This window comes from Equus caballus, chromosome 18 (genome assembly GCF_041296265.1).
Source record: "Equus caballus isolate H_3958 breed thoroughbred chromosome 18, TB-T2T, whole genome shotgun sequence".
NCBI lineage: Eukaryota > Metazoa > Chordata > Mammalia > Perissodactyla > Equidae > Equus > Equus caballus.
The window spans coordinates 72,731,063-72,750,861 of record NC_091701.1 but is presented as its reverse complement, the minus strand read 5'-3'; the positions used below and the strand labels follow the sequence as shown (position 1 = coordinate 72,750,861).

General features: G+C 41.6%; 1 protein-coding gene across 3 annotated transcripts in view; it reads left to right on the top strand.

Moving 5' to 3' along the window:
• Positions 1–128: 128 nt before the first annotated feature.
• HECW2 (HECT, C2 and WW domain containing E3 ubiquitin protein ligase 2) overlaps positions 129–19,799 on the top strand; it is a 374,671-nt gene continuing 355,000 nt past the window's right edge. The window contains exon 1 of one of the 3 annotated variants that reach the window (XM_023622255.2): positions 129–563. The gene's annotated coding sequence lies outside the window, so the exon portion shown is untranslated. Of the gene's footprint in view, positions 702–1,185; positions 1,325–19,799 lie in introns of those variants that run through there. The other 2 variants (XM_070242072.1, XM_070242073.1) reach the window with 2 other exon arrangements.

The window sequence follows — 19,799 nt, the reverse complement described above, 5'->3', positions numbered from 1 at the left end:
AGGGGGAAGAAATGTTTGGGACTTCCTCCATATGGCTATAAAACTGTAAAATCGAGTAAATCTTTCCCATATCCGGACGGATACCATGCAGAGGGGGCAATATCCTCACATTTCAGCGTTTTTTACTGTTTCTCCGAAGTGGGACTGAGTCAATAAAGATGCTACAGAAGACGTAAGTAGACAGCTGGAAGTATTGATACAGAAATTTTTAATTTTAGTGCCCTCTTTAGGCAGAGCAGCTCGGCGCGCTGTCAGTAATCCATTTTTAGTCGTGACCACACCCCGTGTAGGTGACATGAGTATTACCGCCTTGCCCTTGCAGCTGGGGAAACCGAGTCATGACACTCCTCCATTCAGCTTTCCGGTGGGATTTAGGAAGAGACCTGCCTGCATGACCTCAGAGGGTCTCCTCCTTCCTCCGCGGCGCCTCGCAGAACCCTCATGTCCTTCGGCGTCGCAGAAGGAGAGCAGCTCGGCTCCGCCGCAGCCTCGGGATTCGTCCTCCGCTCCGCAGCACCCGCCCGCTCTCCCGCACCTTCCTCGGGCAGGTCCAGCTGGCCCAGGTTTGGCTGTCCCTTCCGTCCCCCTCGCCCCCGCCTCTCTTCCCCTGGTCCCCGACGTGCAGGACGCCCCCAGCCCGGCGCCCCGCAGGGAGGCGCGGGCCCATGGCGCGCGGGCGGCTCGTGGGAGGGGCGCCGGAGGTGAGCGGGCCGAAGCCTTCGCCCCTGCGAGCCGGGGAAAGGGGGCGGCGGGCGGCCGGCCGGCAGGCGGGGAGCGGCGCGAGGGGGCCCGGCGGGCCGGCGCGCTGCTCGCGGGCGACGCCTGGAGAGGGAGCGCCCGCGAGCGGGGACCTCGGAGCGCGGGCGGGAGCCATGGCTTCGCGCGTCCCCGCCGCCGCCGCTGCTGACTCGACACGATCGGCGGGGCGCGCGGGGGGCGCGGCGTAGCCCGGGGCGGGCGGCGCGGGGCGGCCGGGGAGCGCCGAGGGGCGCCGGCGGCCAAGGAGGATGCCAGCACAAAGGCGAGCCGAGGGCCCGCGCGCGGCGCAGGGCGGCGGGACGGGCGGCTGAGGGCGCGCCGGGCACCTCTGCCCGCGCCGCGTCTCTCTCGTCGCCGCCTCGGGTCGCGGGCTCGGGGTCTGCAGCGCAGGGTCCCTCGGCGCCGGGAGCTGCATGCGACGCGCGGCGGCGCCCCCGGCCGCCTGTTGTCCCCGCGGCGCGCGCCGAGCGGCCGGAGGGCGCGGGGCCGCGGGCCCGGGCGACTGCGGGCCGACTGCGGGGCGCCCTCCCGCCCGCGGCCCGGCCCGGCCCGGCCAGCCGGCCAGGTGAGTGCGCGGCCGCAGCCCCCGGACGGCGGGCCGGGGCTTTGTTGTCCTCGCTCGCGCCCCGGCGCGGTCATTCATTTGACATTTCGGCTTCCGCTGTCTTGAAACGCGGGTGAGAGGCACCGGGGCGTGTTTCGGGGTTCGGTTCTCCCGGGGAGCGGACACTTCTGAGCGCATTGGAGCATCCCTTGCGGGAGAGGAGGCTTCCTTTCCTTTCGGTTCGGAATGTGCTGTGATGCTCCGCTGCTGGGGCCTGGGGCCTGGGGCCTGGAGGAAGCTGGGTCCGCGGATTCAGACGTAGACGTTTCCGAGGACGTGCAACTGCAGAGAGCCGGCGCTTCCATGCCGGGTCTCCTCTGTTAGCCGTGCTCAAGTGTTTGCCTTGCTTCTTAGGAGTAATGTTAGGAACACCTTTACAGGCGCATGTCTTTCTTTTGGAGTTGGAAGTCTTTGGAGACATACCGAGAGCTTCCAGTTAGAGTTACAGGGGATCAGTGGATGTTAAACTTGGAGAAGGAAAGCGTTAGCGATCATCACAGATAGAGGTGGACGGTGGGCAAACTTCCTGGGGGCCTTCAGCCTTCCTGCTGCGATTTCTGCCTTCTCTGTCCCAGAGTCAAGCCAACTCTGAATTATTATTATACATATCCTTCTGTCAAAGTGTGAAACTTGTCTTTTTTTTTTGAATAGTTTTGTATAGTTTGTCATTTAGAAGAAAAAGATTTTAATGTAACTGGTAGCGACCTCTATGAGACCTGGTGAAATTTCATGTATTCGTTTGTCTTATCAGTGTGATTTTCATTTTACTATTTCTCCTATTCCCTCAAGGGCTCATTTCTTCTGTTGCCTAGAGAGAGCTCCCCTCCCCCAACCCCTTCCCAACAGATGGCTGTGTGTACTGAGAGGTTACCTTTAAAATGACACTCACGTTGCCTATAAACAAAGAAGGATCAGTTATTAAGCTTATCTTTGGTCTTATTAAAGCAAGAGGCCTATTCTGCATGGGGATGTTATTAATGGTGTGAAAATCTGGAGCTTGCTAATCTGTTTGGTCATCAGAAGATTCCTGCGGGGCTTGTTTATATAGTGTGGGAGACAGATGGCATCGCTGGCGAAAAAGAGAAGCCCAGCATAAAGGGTTATTGTATTCTGCAGAAATGATCCACTTCACTGTTGGGAGGTGGGGTAGGGTGGGGAGAACATAATTTTGATCTCCCAAAAGAGCCATTATAACCTTACCATCCAGCAGCCTGACCAGTTAATTTCTCCTGTCTTTGAACATTGGAAAATCATCTTAGTGCTATTGATTTTGATTATTTCTTTGACACATTTTGGCCTCAGTTGTGGTTATGTGAAGCAGTGCAGTTATATTAACAAAAATGTCTTTGAGTTTAAGACTATCGTACCACCTATGGGTGGAAAACAGTCGGAGCTCTCTTAGCTCATACAATGGCCCCTTGGACTCATAGTGTCTCCTAGCTGGAAGGCCATTAGTCCTGTCTGCATGAATTCAAATGAGTTTCGTTCACCATCTCTGTGACAGGTGGTCTCCCAAGTCCGAGCGTTTGCTCCCAGCCTCTCAGCTGTGGGTAGTACTCTACTTCTGTGAGACTAAGACACTTGCGTTGCCACTGCCTCCATCACAGCACTGAGCGGCCTTTGGCCTTGAATCTTTATGGATGACTGTGGAGTCCATGAAGAAATCAAAGTCATTCTCAACATTTGAGACAGGCCGGCCGGAGCTTTTCTGCTCCTCCCACCATTGTAGATTCTTTATGTGCTGTAGATTGCAAACCTGGTCTTCCCTCCTTATGAATGTGAGGGAAAATATTCCAGTAAGTTAATATTCACCAGCCACAGGACTAAATTTAATGAAGAACATGAGCAATATTTGACCCCTCTGAACAGGAGGTGTGGAATAAAAGTAAGCATTGGTTCTGTTTAACTTGGGCAGTGTTACTTGGGAGAAAAACATATTTTCTTACTCTCTTTAAAGCCTTTTGCATCACCATTCTCAGCAAAAGGCAAAGAAACTAAGGTTGTTGCCTGTGGTTGAGGACAGACGCCTTTTCTTCTGGATGAATGTGTTTTGCAGGAGAGGTGGCTTTTGGGCTCTGCCCAGTTTCAGCATGTGCCCTGGCATCAACGAAAGGATCTGACATTCAAAATACATGTTAAATCCGTGGCTGGTATCTGTGTACTCTCTCACCAGGTTGCTGTCTCTCTTGTGAAGGATTCCTTTAAGAGAAACCCAGGGCTCCAGGCGTGGGGCTTCCTGTGGGCCTGGCCTGGATCCACATTCTAGTGTCTTGCTGCATGCTTTCTTAGGTAAAAATGGAACCCGTTTTGCGTGGTGTGTTGTATGGGGAATGGCAGCATGCAGTGAAAAGCTTTCCACTTTGATGTTGAGAGCAGGCCTGGCCTGAAGGGGAGAGGACTATATCTGAAGCTTGTCTGACCCAGCAGAGTTTCATTCTTTACTCACAGGATGCCTTTTGTATGGGAGTATGAATGAGGGGTTAGAAGGGTGACCTGACCTCTTGGTTTGCCTGCAGCAGTCCCAGTTTATTCCTCTTGACCTTTCTTAATGCTCAAACATGTCCCCTTTCACGTTTAAAAGTGCCCTGGTTTGGATGATGAATTATATGGTCATCCTAAATATTGACGGATCTTGACTATTTTCTTTACCATCCTCTCCTGACCTCAGACTTTGAATCTTGCTTTATCTCAGTCTTTTATTTATTAAGTGCAAAGATAAGAAAGGTTAAAAAAAATTAAAGCAAAAAATGCATACGGAAAAAAAATAGCAAGGAAGATAGAAGAGCGAGATGATTGATTGCTTGTCACCTATTTACACATATAGGAAATAAAACAGTTTTATCCTTAAGTTGTTAAGTGTCTCCTGTGGCTCTAAGCCTATGTTATTATTGTGTTCAAGAACAGTAAGAATTAACACTTGCCATTTACCTAGGGCTGACAGGAATTGGGACAACCCCTGTGACGTGGGAGAGCAGCTTCAGCAGAACCTGCCTGCAGAGCGGATAGATGCATGGCTCTTGCAGATATGAATGCAAGTTTCAACATCTCGTGTTTGGTTCAGTCCTTGTATATTTACTGAGAGTTCAGAACATAAATGTTGTTGTGAAGACTTGACTCTGCATCCTGCTAGTTTCCAAGCCCTCTGGGCCATGAGCGTAATAGAAGAGCCTTTGTTTTCTGTCCTCTTCTGACTCCGGTCTTGGGTGTGGGTCTCAGCTTTTCATACAGAGGGCTTGCAGAGAAGACCCTGGTGTGCCTGCTCACCACGTGAAAATTCTCATGGGGGTCTGAGACTGTGCAGGTTACCTGGGGTGGGGGTGAGGGGTGGGTTCCAAAGCTAGAGATAGGAAGCTTGTGGCACCTACTTCTGCTGTGCTCCTTTGCTTAAAGAATCTCCTGTTTGAAATATTTTGCTTGCAGTGCTGGCCAGTAGGTGTTATAATTGATTATGGCTGTCACCTTTTCCATACCCACTCCACTAAAATACTCTAATGCTTGGTCAGCATGCCTGAATAAGAAGAATTTTACGTATCTCCTTAATAAGTAGGATGACCATGTAACTTTTTTGTCCAGACAAGGACACTTTTGAGAGTAGAAGGGGATACTAACTGGAAGGGGCACCAGATCAAAAACTATAAACTGGGGCTTTCCCAGGAAAACTATGATGTGTGGTGGTCTTAACTATGACCCATACTTATACATGAAGAATACCCATATAAGGGCCAGCCCCAGTGCCCTAGTCATTAAGTTCAGTGTGCTCTGCTTTGGCGGCCTGGGTTCCCGGGTGTGGACCTATATTGTTCTTTTGGCAGCCATGCTGTGCTGCTTGCCCACATACTAAAAAATAGAGGTAGGTTGCCACCGATGTTAGCTCAGGGCAAGTCTTCCTCAGCAAAAAACCCGAAAAACCAAAAAACACCCATGTGATAGAAAAATGTCCTTAGCTTCTTCTACATTTGTTCAACATATATGTTTATGTGTGTACATGCACATATGTGTATATGTTTACACAAACATTGATCTTATATCTATGGGTATGTGTATTGTAGGGTTGAAATTAACCTCTTAAGAAGGCCTAGTTATTTGGAAAATTGTGGCCTTCATCGTCTTTCATGGACTGACTTGTTGTTGTTGTTGTTGGGGTTATGATAGTTTACAACCTTGTGAAATTTCAGTTGTACATTATTATTTGTCAGTCATATTATGGGTGCATCACTTCACCCTTTGTGCCCACCCCCCACCCCCTTTCCCCCTTGTAACCACTCATCTGTTCTCTTTGATGGACTGACTTTTTAACCAAACTCTCTGCGTCCAGCCTCTCCAAACTTTCAATCATCCTCTGACCTTGTGTATTTCTGTTGGTATAATTCTCTTGCTTAAAAACCTTTGATGGCTCTCCATTTTCTGTTTAATTCTTAATGTAAGATCTGCAGACGATTTGGTGGTTAGAAGGGAACAGCAATGACAGAATTTTATTCATTCATTAATTCATTCAACTACTATTCATTGAGCACCTTCCATGAGTCAGTCTCTGATCTTGGTGCTGGGGATACACCAGTGATGAAGAAAGGTCCCTGCCCTTGTGGAGTTTTCATTCTATTGAGGGTAGAGGAGTGGGAGTGGAAGACACTTAATAAATCAAATAAATAAGTAAATTATGTAGCATGCTGGAAGGAAGTAAGTACTTTAGAAGGAAGAGAAAGTAGAACAGGATAAATGTGGTTGAGTAGCCTTCATGGAGAAAGAGACTTTATCAAAGACTTAAAAGGAGGTGAGAGAAGTTACTCATGCAGATTCCTGAGGGGAAGTGTTCCAGGCAGAGGGAACAGCCAGTGCGAAGGCATGAAGGTGAGGATGGGTTTGAATGTGCTCAAAGATTAGCAAGAAGACCAGCATGATAGGGTAGGGCGACCAGTGGGGAGTTGGAAAGGGGGTGTAGAGTGGCAGAGTATGTGGGACCTTGAGATATGAGAGTAGTTATGATTTCAGCAGAAATCCCACTGTGTTCTTAATACTCATTACAATATTAAAAATTGTGTTTGTACTATGAAGACTGTCCCGGTCAATATAGCTTACACTTCATAAATGGTGCACCTCATCTTGGTTAATAGACTTTTTATATCATTGCTTATTGTTTATTTGTTAAAATAGCATTTTTTTGATGTTGTTGCTGGTCTTAAATTGTATCCCTATTTCACAAAAATAGATTACTGGCTCAAAAGTGGTATATTGAAGAGTGAAAATAGTGATGAAAATGGTAATGTAAATGTCACAGTTCAGAATGTCATAAACATACTTAGAGAACTGAATCCCACTACAAATGTAAACTGTAAATCTGTGTGTATAATAAGGGGATTTGTGAGACTGATGATTTCAAAACAGTACTGAAATTGAAATGTGCAAACGGAGATTTGACGATGACTATCTCAAAACTGTTTATCATTGGGTTTACCATCCATTCGCTCCTAATCCCCAGTAGTTGCCTGTTATGAAACTTTGTCCAATAGTGGCATGAAGCCATGGATGTTTTGGTGTCATTTTCAAACAAAGCACAGTGGCTTCTCTGTTACACTATTGAGGTTTCCCAGGACAAACACACAATAATGCTTTCCATTACAAAATTAGCATATTATATCGCTAAAGGTAGATAAGAGACTAAAACTCTAGTGGCATTGTTAAAGGATCCTTGTAGCAAAAATAAGAATGAGTCAGATTATTGAAGAGACACTTGGAAAATCAGCTGGAAAGTTAAAACAAACATTATCCTTGGAGAGAAACCAGAAGTTATTGACAGAATTCCTTTGTCAAATGACATGGTTGTCTGTTGCATAATATCAGCGGAGTGGAGTGTGGAAGAGCCATCACTATCAAGTTCCTGCTAGCAGATCTTTCACTTTGCGGTCGGTTGAAACCACCCATGTCATGCAGAGAATGAGTCAGCTTTTGGCATTGGTTCAGGGAGGAGTGCTTGGTGATGCTTTGTTCATTTATCCCTGGATACTCGTGCTATAAGGGAAGAGATTTTTCTTTTGGTTAGCTGTTATTTACGAGACTGGAAAAGTTGCTCAAGGACCGGGACTGAGAAGAGTGCTAGTTTCATGCTCACATAAGAAGGTGATGGCTTTGTGAAGAAAAGAAGTTGTACCTGAAAGCCAATCCACAGGCTACTCCATTTACAGAGAAGATGCAGTGCCTTCTGATCTTGAGGAAATGCTAAAAGAAACAACGAAAACCGGATACAGCCACATTGCGGCCCCTGAGTGTGCGTGTGCTGTGCAAAGTGGTGGGCAGGGAGCACGGGATTGCTTCTGCGTGCTGACGGACGCTGCCTGGCCAGGCGCAAGGCACTTGTGTAATATTGTGTCTGTGGAGGAAGAGAAGTGTTTCTTCATGACACTGATTAGAAATGATTTCTCTTATATCAAGTGACTTACCTCAATAATATACTCTGCCCACGGTGAACCGCGTCAAGGACAGGGAGGGAAGGAAGAATTGTTAACACACAAAACAATCTGTCGCAAGCTTAAGACTCAGAAATTTTTTCATTAGAGAGAGTTGAAGGTCCACGTTGACCATAAAGGGTTAAGGAGATAACATTTCTGGTAATGGACAGTCCCTTAAATAATAAGCATGTTACCTCTCCGTGATCTCTTGGAAGAAGAAGAACACGAAGAAATAGAACGCAGCCCCGGTCCTTGTGATGGGGAGAGGGCTCAGGTGTCTGCTCGATATTTGAGATCCTGTAGAGAACACGATGGGAGGAACCTAGGCTGTTAGGGTTTTGCGTTAAGATACTAGGTGGCAGGGGGCACAGGTCGAAGGAGGTGGAGAAGTCTGGCAATGGGGCGTGACCTTTCTTACACTTTTGCCTTGGGCTTGGCTTCATTTCAGACAAGTGGACCGATACTCAGAGGTTTTCACAACTTGATCTGTATTGCCCCTGACCTAACCTAGAAAGAAAAAATCAATGATCCCTGGTGGTCTTGGATTCTGTTTGGGTATGCCTCCCCTCTACCCCCCACACCCCCTTTTCTTCTTCCCTCTCTTCCTTTGTTGTTTCCTTCTTCAAGCCGCTGAGTTGGCATCTTTAAACCAGAAGAGACTTTGTGTGCTCACTTCCTATATCTCCGCGTCTTAAGGCGGGTATAGCTGCTATGCGGGCGAGATGGATAAGGGCCTGTAGGGAGGGGAAGTTCTGTTCCTTGCTCAGCTAAAGAGTTATAGCTCACATTTGAAAATCTGAACCTTATTCTTCAATAAAGATCCGTTTCCTTTTTTTTGAACTTAAATAAAGTTGGAGTCATTGTCTTTTGTCTAATAACTCTTCTATAGTGATGGCCATTATTTAATTCTAGGACAGAAGTCATTCATGCATTATTCATTGAACAAACATTGAGAGCCTTATATGTGCCAGGCTCTATGCTAAGTGATAGGTATAAAAGAGGTTAATAGTTAAACATGGCCCTGCCCAGATAAAACAGCGAATCCAGTGGGAGACAGGCCAGAAAGATACGCTAAACCAACAAATATATAATTGCAAAACAAATGTGGCAAAAATGTTTACATTTGTTAAATCTGGGTGGTGGTATGTGGGCTGCTATTATATTAACTTCTGAACTGTATGAACTTATGAATGCATTTTTGAGATATTTCATAAGTGAAAAATTAAAAAAACATAGTCAGAAGTGTGATAAGTGCTTTGCAGAGGGGGACTTTGATAGAGAGTGCAGTGTTGCTGAGACTTCCTTTAGATAGAGAGGTCAGGGAAGGCCTGAAGTATAATTCATCACTTGCCTAGATGAGAGGGATGAGGATAAGCTGGACAGGGTTCAGAGAAGAGTCACAACGATGATTGATGACAGAGTTGAGAATAAGACCTATGAGGACAGTCTCAAAAAACTGGGACTGCTGAGCAGCAGTAGAAATTAACCTGATGCAGCGATGTAGGGTATCTTTTTCTTAAATTTATAGGGGCTTTTATACATCCACATTCTCTTCACTCATTTCCCATGGTCAGGAGCAGGCAAGGCAAGTGATTCGGATTAGAATTACTTGTTAGAGGAAAATTGAAATTTTATTCCGCAGTTGAGGAAAAATTGGAAAGGACCTCAGAGGCAAACTAATTCAGCCTTCCTGTGAAGAAATATCTCTTTAATGTTCTTAACAGGTGATTGTCAAGTTCTTAGGAGATCGTTCCCACGCTTCCTCCACTCAGATGGGGTGGTGGTGAGTGGGGGACTCTGGTTTCCTTTAATTAGGCAGGTCTTCTTTCCACCCCATGCATATGCCACACTCATCTCTGCCTCAGTACCTTTACCATAGGAAGCACTTTCCACCTGGGATGCCCACCAATTCTACTAACTCTTCCGGGCCCCGGATCTCCATTGCCTTTCTGTATACAATTTGAAAACTGGTTTTCATCATCTTTTCCCCATCTCACCCTTCTGAAGAACGTGGCATTCCTAGGAGTAAGTGCAGCTTCCTTTCTCAGTGATTGACAGTAAGGGTGGGGTGGAGGGAGTGTCCTATTCTGGAGGGGACAGAGGGAAGTGTGTTTGGTTTGACGTCTTCCCCCAGATGCTGATAGGCCACCCCCTTGGCATCACTATTTTTATAGCATTTAAAATCTTAATCATCTGCCTCTTTAGGTGGTGCACTTGTTACTTTGTTTCCTGTTAGTCTTCGCCAACTGGATTTTAAGCACTCTGAATGTATGGAAACTTGGCTAGCATCTCTGTGTAATGATCGCAGAGTGAATATACAATAATCAATGACTAATGGCTGAAGGAACCATCATTTCCTTCCCATGGACCATTATGAAAGGCTGTTATTTATATAAATCAGATATTAAGTTGGCACAGATCCGAAAAGATTGACATTTTTGTAGTTTTAAAATGGCAGAAAGTCAAGTCTTGGAGGTCTCATTCATTCAGATAATTCTCATCTCAGAAACCTCCCTCTTCCTTTGTAAGTCTTCTCTTTGCTATTCAAAGCATAATCCGCAGACCAGCAGCATCAGCATCACCGGGAAGCTTGTTAGAAATGCTGCATCTCAGGCCCCACTCCAGACCTACTGAATCAGAATTTGCATTTTAACGAGATTCCCCAGATGTGTTGTATGCACAGTAAAGTTTGAGAAGTATTATTTTAACTCATCAGAATTCAGAAATTTGGGAGGAACATTTGTCTTCAAAAAGAAATAAGTCTGGAAATGAAGATTTCATTGGTCTATGGATGATGAGATCGTCAGTGCTTTCTACCGTGTGGCCTGGAATTACACTGCTTCGTGTAGGAGCTTCCAGGCCAGAAGATGCCTCTGTAACAGTGTCTTGGAGTAATTTAGGTAAGTGGGGGATACTTGGATGTCAGACACGATGGTGATTATCGGAAGTTGAAGCAGTTGTTGGACTGAGAAGCTAGGAGAAGGTAGAGGAACACGACCATGCAACCTGAAACCAAAGATAAGGGGAGAGATCTTCCTTTTGTGAGTGGAAACAACTTCTAACTCGTGGGACTTGGACTCCTCGCAAACTTCAGCCCCTCCAGAGTCTGCAGGTCGCAAATGAAACCAGCTGGCTGTGCTGTGTGTGGAAACCTTGTGGAGAGGTGAGGATCACAGGAGGCATTCTTCATCGGGGGGGAGCGCGTGTCACCACTCAGCTCACCCAGTTGTTGCCACTTGGGCATTTGGGTCCAGCATGGCCAAATCTTCTGATTTTTCAAATGAAGCTAAAAATGTAAGTTTGTATGTAAAACATCTCTTGAGTGTAATATGTTGGTAGTTAAAATGTTTATACAACAGCTCAGGCCAAACAAAATTCATATGCTGCCTGCATCTGTTTGCAGCCCCTGATCTGCAGCTACAAAGCATATGAGTGGTGTGAATACCCGGCTTTTTCAGTGTGGGGCACCAACACAAATAGGGGTGTTTTGGTCCTAGTAGGGACCATTTTGGATTTTGTTACGAAGTAAAAGAAATAAAAAGACATAAAATAAAGGAGCTGCATTTGCTTTGAAGGCCTGACTTAAAATCTGTGTCTGGAGAACCTCAGTAACTAACAGTATTTGAAGGAAAGAGTTAGGTGCCTAAAGGAATAAAACTTAGGTCCTGTAGCATCTGAGGGGGGAGTAAGCATAGGGTTGAGATGATGGTGAGGAGATGGAGACATGGGAATTACTCGGCACCCCAAACTAGGATTACACACTCCAATGGGGCAGTCAGAGCCTGGAGGCTGGACAACAGCCTGGACCTTCTTGTGCTGGGAGAGAAGTGTGACTGGAGATGGAATTTGACTTAGTTTATCTTTAGCCACTGATTGTTGAATTTGGGTGGCTGCTAATATTTAAAGTTTGCTGGAATTGGGTTTTCAATTAAAGTTTGTTGTGATAATATTAGCATTTTATATATTTTGAGAGGAAAACTAGGGGAAGGGATCAAAATTCTTTCCAAGGATTTGTTACTAATTATGTTTCTTGTTAAAATCTAAATTCGTCAAGGGTCAGGACTGTTTATTATTTGTCTTTGCATCCCCGGCATCTAGCACAGTCTGGGTCAGTGAATGTTTGTTGACCTGAACTGATTATAAGACAAAATATAATTTATTTTCTGTCTTGGTAAGTCATTCTTTGGGTATTCCTTTTCCTCACTGATTTAAAAAAGTATCAGCTTTATTGAGATATAATTTACATAACATGAAATTCACCATTCTAAAGTATACAATTCGGTGGGTTTTAATACATGACAGAGTTGTGTAACCACCACCACTATGTAGTTCCAGAACCTTTTCATCACCCCTGAAAGAAACCCAGTACCCGTTGGCAGCCATTCTCCATTTCACCTAGTCCCAGCCCCTGGCAACCACCGTTCTATTTTCTGTCTCCATAGATTTGCCTACTCTAGACATTTCATATAAGTGGAATTAGATAATATGTAGTTTCTTTGTGCCTAGCATCTTTCACTTAGTGTTTTCAAGGTTCATCCACGTTGTAGCATATATCAGTACTTCACTCTTTTTTATAGCCAAATAAAATTGTATAGATGTCCACGTTTTCTTTATCTGTTCATCAGTTGATGGACATTTGAGATGTTCTCACTTTTTGGTATTGTGAATAATTATGCTATGAGCATTTGTGTAAAAGTTTTTGTGTGGATATATGTTTTAATTTGTCTTGGGTATACACCTAGGAGTGGAATTGCTGGGTCATATGAGACTTTGCGTTTATCATTTTGAGGATCTACCAAACAAGATTCCAAAGCAAGTGCACTACTTTACATTTCAATCAGCAATGTATGAGGGTTCCAATTTCTCCATATCCTCATCATCGCTTGTTATTGTTTTTCTTTTTGATTTTAGCCATCCTTGTGGATGTGAAGTGGTCTTTCATTGTGGTTTTGATTTTCTTTTCCCTAATGACTAGTGATGCTGAGCGTATTTTTGTGTGCTTATTGGCCATTTGTATATATTTGGAGAAATGTCTATTCAAATCTTTTGCTAATTTTTAAATAGGGTTATTTATCTATTTTTATGTTGTATGAATTCTCTATATTCTGGATAATAGACTTTTATGAGATATGTGACTTGAAAATATTTTTCCTATTCTGTGGATTGTTTTTTCACTTTCTTGATAGTGTCATTTGAAGCACAAAAGTTTGTAATTTTGATGAAGTTGTTATCCCTTTTTTTTTTTATCCTTGGGCTCTTGGTGCCGTATTTATTCTTATTGATCTTCTAATTGTTCTATTCATTATGGAAAATGGAGTATTGATGTCTCCAACTATTGTTGTTAAATTGTCTATTTCTCCCTTCTCCCTTCAATTCTGTCAGTTTTTATTCATTTCTTCTGCAGCCCTGTTATTAGGTACATATATATTTATCATCATTATATCTTCCTTTTAAAAAATTATTATTTTTAGTTGAGGTGACATTGCTTTATAACATTATATATATTTCAAGTGTACATCATGTTTCAATTTCTGTATATACTACGTCATGTTCATTATGTCTTCCTTTTGGATTGACCCTTTTATCATTACAAAATATCCTTCTTTCTCTCCAGTTACAATTTTTATCTTAAAGTCTATTTTGTCTGATATTAGTGTTGCCACTCCAACTCTTTTTTTGGTTCCTATTTGCATGGTGTATCTTTTTCCATCCTTTTACTTTCAACCTATTTGTGTCTCTGAATTTAAAGTGTCTCTTTTAGACAGCATATAGTTAGGTCACTTAAGAAAAGTATTCTGCCAATTTCTGCCTTTTGATCAGAGTGTTTAACTGGAGTGTTTAGTTTATCTATATTTAATGTAATTACTGATAATTAAGTAGGATATATGTCTGCCTTTTTCCTATTAGTTTTCTGTGTCTTCTGTCTTTTTTATTCCTTGATTCTTCTATTACTGCCTTGTTTTGTGTTAAATATGTATTTTCTAATGTCCCATTTTAATTCCTTTGTTGCTGCTTTTCTGGAGAAGGGAATTTTCGTAGAGTTTTACTCCATCGTTCTTGATGATATTGTTGTGATATGTTTTTGAGTTCTTTTCTTAGTGGTTGCCCTGGGGATTGCAATGAACTTTTTAATTTAAAACAATCTATCTAGTTCAGAGAATTTCAACTTAATTTCAAAAGTATATAAAAACTTTATTCCAGTATAGCTCCTCCAGTCCTTGCTTTGTACATTATAAGCCCATCACTACATTTTAATAATTGTTGCCTTATGCAGTTGTCTTTTAAATTAGACGACAGAAAAGAGTTATAAGCAAAAGTGCATTTATGTGTCTTGTACATTTAACTATGTAGCTAGCCTTACTGATTCTCTTTATTTCTTCATGTGGATTCAAGTTAGTGTTTGATGTTTTCTCATTTCACCTTCAAGGACTCCCTTTATTCTTGGAGGACAGATTTTGCTAGTGACAGATTCTCTCAGGTTTTGCTTGTGTGGGAATGTCTTAAATTTCTCCTTCATTTTTGAAGGATAATTTTGCTAGATATAGAAGTCTTGGCGAGTTTTTTGTTTTATTACTTTGAATATGTTATTCCACTGTCCTCTGGCCTTCATAGTGTCTAATGAGGAATCAAGTGTTAATCCTACTGAGAATGGCTTGAATGGGATCAGACATTCTTTTCTTGCTGCATTCAAGTTTTTGTCTTTCTCTTTTGACATTTTGCCTATGATGTGTCTTGATGTAGATTCTTTTAAATTTATCCTACTTTGAGTTTGTTGAGCATCCTGAATGTATAGATTAATGTTTTCATCAAATTTGGGAAGTTTTTGTCCGTTGTTTTTTTAACTATCCTTTCTGTGCCTTTCTTCTCCTTCTTGGACTCCTTGTATGCATGTATTGATGCAGTTGCCGGTGTTCCACAGATCTCTGAGGGTCTTAATTTTTCTTAATTATTATTTTGTTCCTAAGACTGAATAATCTCAATTGACCTATCTTCAAGTTCACTGATTCTTTCTTCTGCCTATTTAAATCTGATGTTGAACCCCTCTAGTGAATTTTCCATTTCATGTATTGTACTTTGCAACTCTAATTTTTATCTGGTTCTTTTTTTAAAAATAATTTTTATTTCTATGTAGATACTTTCTGTTTGGTAAAACATTCTTTTATAGTCTCCTTTAATCTTTAGACATGTTTTCCTTCAGTTATTTGAACATATATGTATATAATAGCTTATTTAAATCTTTGTCTAGTATGTCTCAAATCTGGACTTCTCAGGGACGTTTTTTGATTGATCGCTTTATTTCCTGTGTATAGGCCATACTTTTCTATTCATGTGTTGTAAGTTTTTGTTGGAAAGTGGACATTTGAAATAATATAATGTGGAAACTCAGTAAATCAGGTTTCCCTCCCTCCCCAGAGTTTGGTGTTTTTGCCCTACATTGTTGTATTTGTTTACTCACTTTTCTGAACAAACTTTGTAAAGTCTGTATTTTTTGTCACGTGGCTACTGAAGCCTCTGCTTGCTTCTTAGTGGTCAGCTAATAATTTTTTTTTAAAAAGATTTTATTTTTCCTTTTTCTCCTAAAGCCCCCCAGTACGTAGTTGGCATTTTTAGTTGTGGGTCTTTCTAGTTGTGGCACGTGGGATGCCACCTCAGTGTGGCTTGGTGAGCAGTGCCATGTCCATGCCCAGGATTTGAACTGGTGAAACCTTGGGCTGTCGAAGCAGAGCACACGAACTTAACCACTTGGCCATGGGGCTGGCCCCGTTCAGCTAATAATTTGGCAGAGATTTCCTTAAGTGCGTGGAAACAATAAGTCTCTCAGTGTTTGCTGAGAGGTTCTATGTGCATGTTAGGGCACATCTTCAGCAATCAGCCAGGCAGTTGACAGCTCTGCTTTAGTCTTCACTTCCTGCTTGCACAGAGCCTCAATGTCAGCCAGAGGTGAGAAATTAGCATCTTCTTATGTATTTCTTGTGTATATGCACAGTGCTGCACATGCATGCAGCCTTCTAGATCCTAAGGAATATGTCAGAGTTTTAAAAATCCTTTTATGGACATCTTATTCCCCAAATCTTCCTTTTAAGTTTGTTTGCCAGCCTCTTTTTTTGCCCCAACTGGCATTGCTGCTTCAGGCATCTGCAGTGTTAGGCAATTACAGCTGATTGTTTTCAACAAATGCTATGGGGATAGAGCTTTTCCCATTGAGTGAGCTCTGAATTAGGTCCAGTAAACACAAGCCCTGATAATGGGGCTTTTCTAGATAACTTCCAGGTCAAATAGTGACAGTTCTCTGAGATAGGGCCTTTTTGGGGAACTTGACACCCATTCTGTCTTCTCCAGTGACTGTTAGAGTGCTGGTTTGCACACTTACTGTGGCTGCAAGGATGCTGGTTTTCAGGGACACTGATGCTGGTGAGAGAGTGATGGAAAAGGAAAAATTAAAATGCCACAAAGCTTGCTGTTCTTATTGAGACTCAGCCATTTTTTGTGACAAAATCATCCTTGTGATGTTATAAGCTGTTTAATTTCCAGAATTGTGAAAAATTTGATTTTGACAATTTCTGCCAATATTCTTTCTGCTTTTAGGGAGGAGTAGATTTCTGGCCTTACTCAGCCATTCAGGAAGTGCTTTGCCTTCCTACTGAATTTTACAACTGCCTGCTATCCTTGTGATGTTACGTTTGGTTGACTTCTTTCTCTCTCTCTTTTTTTCTTGTGTTCTTGCTTTCTATTTTTAAGATTTTGAAACATAGTTTTATTATCTTTTTTCATCTTTGTTATTTGTTTTTTCCCACAGGTACATACTTTTTTTTAACATCCACGTGTAGATTAAAAAAATTAATTGAGGTAAAATACACATAACAAAATTTGCCATCTTAATTAACCATTTTTTCTATTTCTTTCTTTTTTTTTGCTGAGGAAGGTTCACGCTGAGCTAACAACCATGTCACTCTTCCTCTATTTTGTATGTGGGTTGCTGCCACAGCATGGCTGCTGACAAGTGGTATAGGTCTGCACCCAGGAAATGAACCCGGGCCACCAAAGTGGAGCATGACAAACTTAACTACTAGGCCATGGGGCCAGGCCCTTAATTAACTGTTTTTAAATGTACAACTCAGTAACGTTAAGTACATTCACATTGTTGTGCAACCAATCTTCAGAACTCTTTTCATCTTGAACAACTGAAAATTTGTACCCACTAAACAATAATTCCCCATTTCTCCCTCCCCCCAGCTCCTGACAACCACCATTCTACTTTCTGTCTCTATGAATTTGACTGCTCTGGGTATCTCATATAAGTGGAATCATGCAGTATTTGTCTTTTTGTGACTGGCTTATTTTACTTAGCGTAATATCCTCAAGGTTCATCCATGTTGTAGCATGTGTCAGAATTTCCTTCCTTTTTAAGATTGAATAATATTCTGTTGTATGTATATACCACATTTTGTTTACACATTAACCCGTTGGTAGATACTTGGGTTGCTACCATCTTTTCACTATTGTGAATATTTTGCTGTGAACATAGGTGTACAAACATCTCTTTGAGACCTTGCTTTCAGTTCTTTTGAGTATGTGATTGGTTTCTTTTTGCTTTGTGTGGAAGCATCTGTGGAAATATCCAGTGTGATAGTTTTTAAAAATAGGTTAGTAAACTTAATGAGTTTCTTAAATTTTCCTATATAATACATTCTTCGTTAGACAGGACTCAGAATTATTTTCTGATTCTTCATGGACATAGATATTACTTCACTTGTTCTCCCATTTTTAAGCTGGTAAGGTTTTGTAGTTTTTAAATGACTTGAAGACATGTCAGGGCTAGGAAATGAGTAAATTACAAAATCAGTTGGGATCTGACTTCTGATTCCTAGTTGTAACCTTAAATTCCTGTGTTCCATTATTTTTTTATGAGTCTAAATAAAAAGAAGACTGTAGAGATAAGAAGTATTGTAGTTCTTTTGAATAAGAAACCAATATAGCATTTCATAGTCTAAAGTTTACAGATAAACAAGTAGGATATTGGAGAAATATATTTAGGAACAGAAAGGAACATATTTAGTCATTGAAGTAGATGTGAATGGCCGTACATTCTTTGCACGTCTGGGGAGCAAACTCAGATGCTTGCGTAACGTAGGCAGGTAATATAACTCTGTGAAGCAGACCAGCTGAGGACTCTGGTAAGCTGAACCTCCCATGCGCTTTCTAAAGGGACGGCTGCTGCTAGCTTCTGCCAGATTATTGCCCCAAGATGCTAAATGTGCTAGTTTTTCAAGAAAAATCAGAAATTGGAATTTTTATGTGAAATCTCCTTATTTTAAAGAGTATAATTTAAATTACAAATAATTTAAAGATGTAAATAAAACATTATGCTACTCAACCAAATAAGTTTGCAAGCTGGATTTATGATTGTAATTGAGGTCAAGAAACTTATGAATTCAGAGGGTAGCTAATTTGATAGATACCACATAAATAACATGTTTACGATAATTGGAGAAAAAGGAATAAAAATGCTTATGATGGTAATATTTCTAGTGCTGGAAAGGACCGTAAAGATTAGCTAGTGTCTCCATTTTATTTTATAGTTAAGGAAACAAGACCCAACAAAGTTAAGTGACTTTCCATGTTTGCACTCATACCTATTAAGACTTTTGGAACCATGCAGAGCAAGCTAAAGCGTAGCAATGCCAGCTCCTATTCTTAAAATGCATTTGGCTCTCTCTTGCGTTCTCATTGACGGTAACTTAGTTTTAAATAGACTTTTTCCATATGCTTTCACATGTTATGTCCTATGATCATCACAATCTCAAATTATAATATAGGTGTTATTCTCATTTGGCAAAAGAAGAAACTGAGTCCCAAAGAAGTTTTGTGACTTGCTCAAGTTCACATAGCTAGTTTGTAATAGTATATCCATTATAATTTCTCCTACAGCCTGAGACACCTTTGAGAGTGATAATTACACTGGGACAACAGGCACAAATGGGGACAGTCCTTGGTCACTTAGTGATAGAGCTAATAATAGGATCTAGTCTCCTTATTTGTAATGTAAATTCTTTCATCATAGCGGGAAGATCAATAATATGACAAAAAAAAAAAGGTGTCCTAAGGGAAAAATATACAAGTGCTGAAAAGACCAGAAGGATAAAAGATTATCATGTGGAAAAAAGTAGACAGAAGACATTTCTTGGGTAAGCTTTGGTGTTTATCAAGGAGAAATTGACATTTGAGACAAAGTTTTGTTTCTATAATTTTTCTTTTTTTTTGACTAGTGCTTTTTTAAGGCTCTTTGTTTTCCTCCATCTGATTTTATTCATACTTCTAGTCTCCATTTTGCAATAGATGGGGATGGGTGTCACTAAGTAACGTGAGTTTTTGACTTGGCGGCACTGTCTGAGATGTTTTTAGGAACTGAAGTTTCATGTAATGGGAATACAGAAATAACTGCCGTAACATAGAGAATTTTTATTTAGATATATATTTGCAGGTTATAATGACTTATCAGTTTTTTAAAGAAACACACAACTTGACTTTGAATGAACTTCTGACAAATCCTTAGCTAAATTTGGAAATGCAAAGATAATAAGAGAGAACAAGGGAAGCAAGACATGCGAATCTCCAAGGCAAACAATTAACTATTTCTAAAGGACCTATGTTTGAAGTGATGTATTTTATTAATTGTTTTATTTTTAGATGTGTGTAATATTAAAGTTAACCAAAGGATTTACTGGGTAACTGTGGTATATAAATAAGATTAAAAATTTGTTTTCAAATTTTAGAGGAAATAAAATATGCCACTTCTCAATTTCCAAAACATGAGAAGGTTTTATTTAGTGATTTTGTTTAATTCTCATTAAGGGAAGGATGAAATTAATCTAGAAACAGACTTATTAATGTATCTTACCACTGATGTTTTTACCGTATAAGGTAAGGAAGCCTCTTACTTTTGCTAAAGAATGTAATTAGTTCCAGGATTTCTTTGTGACAGAAGCCCATAG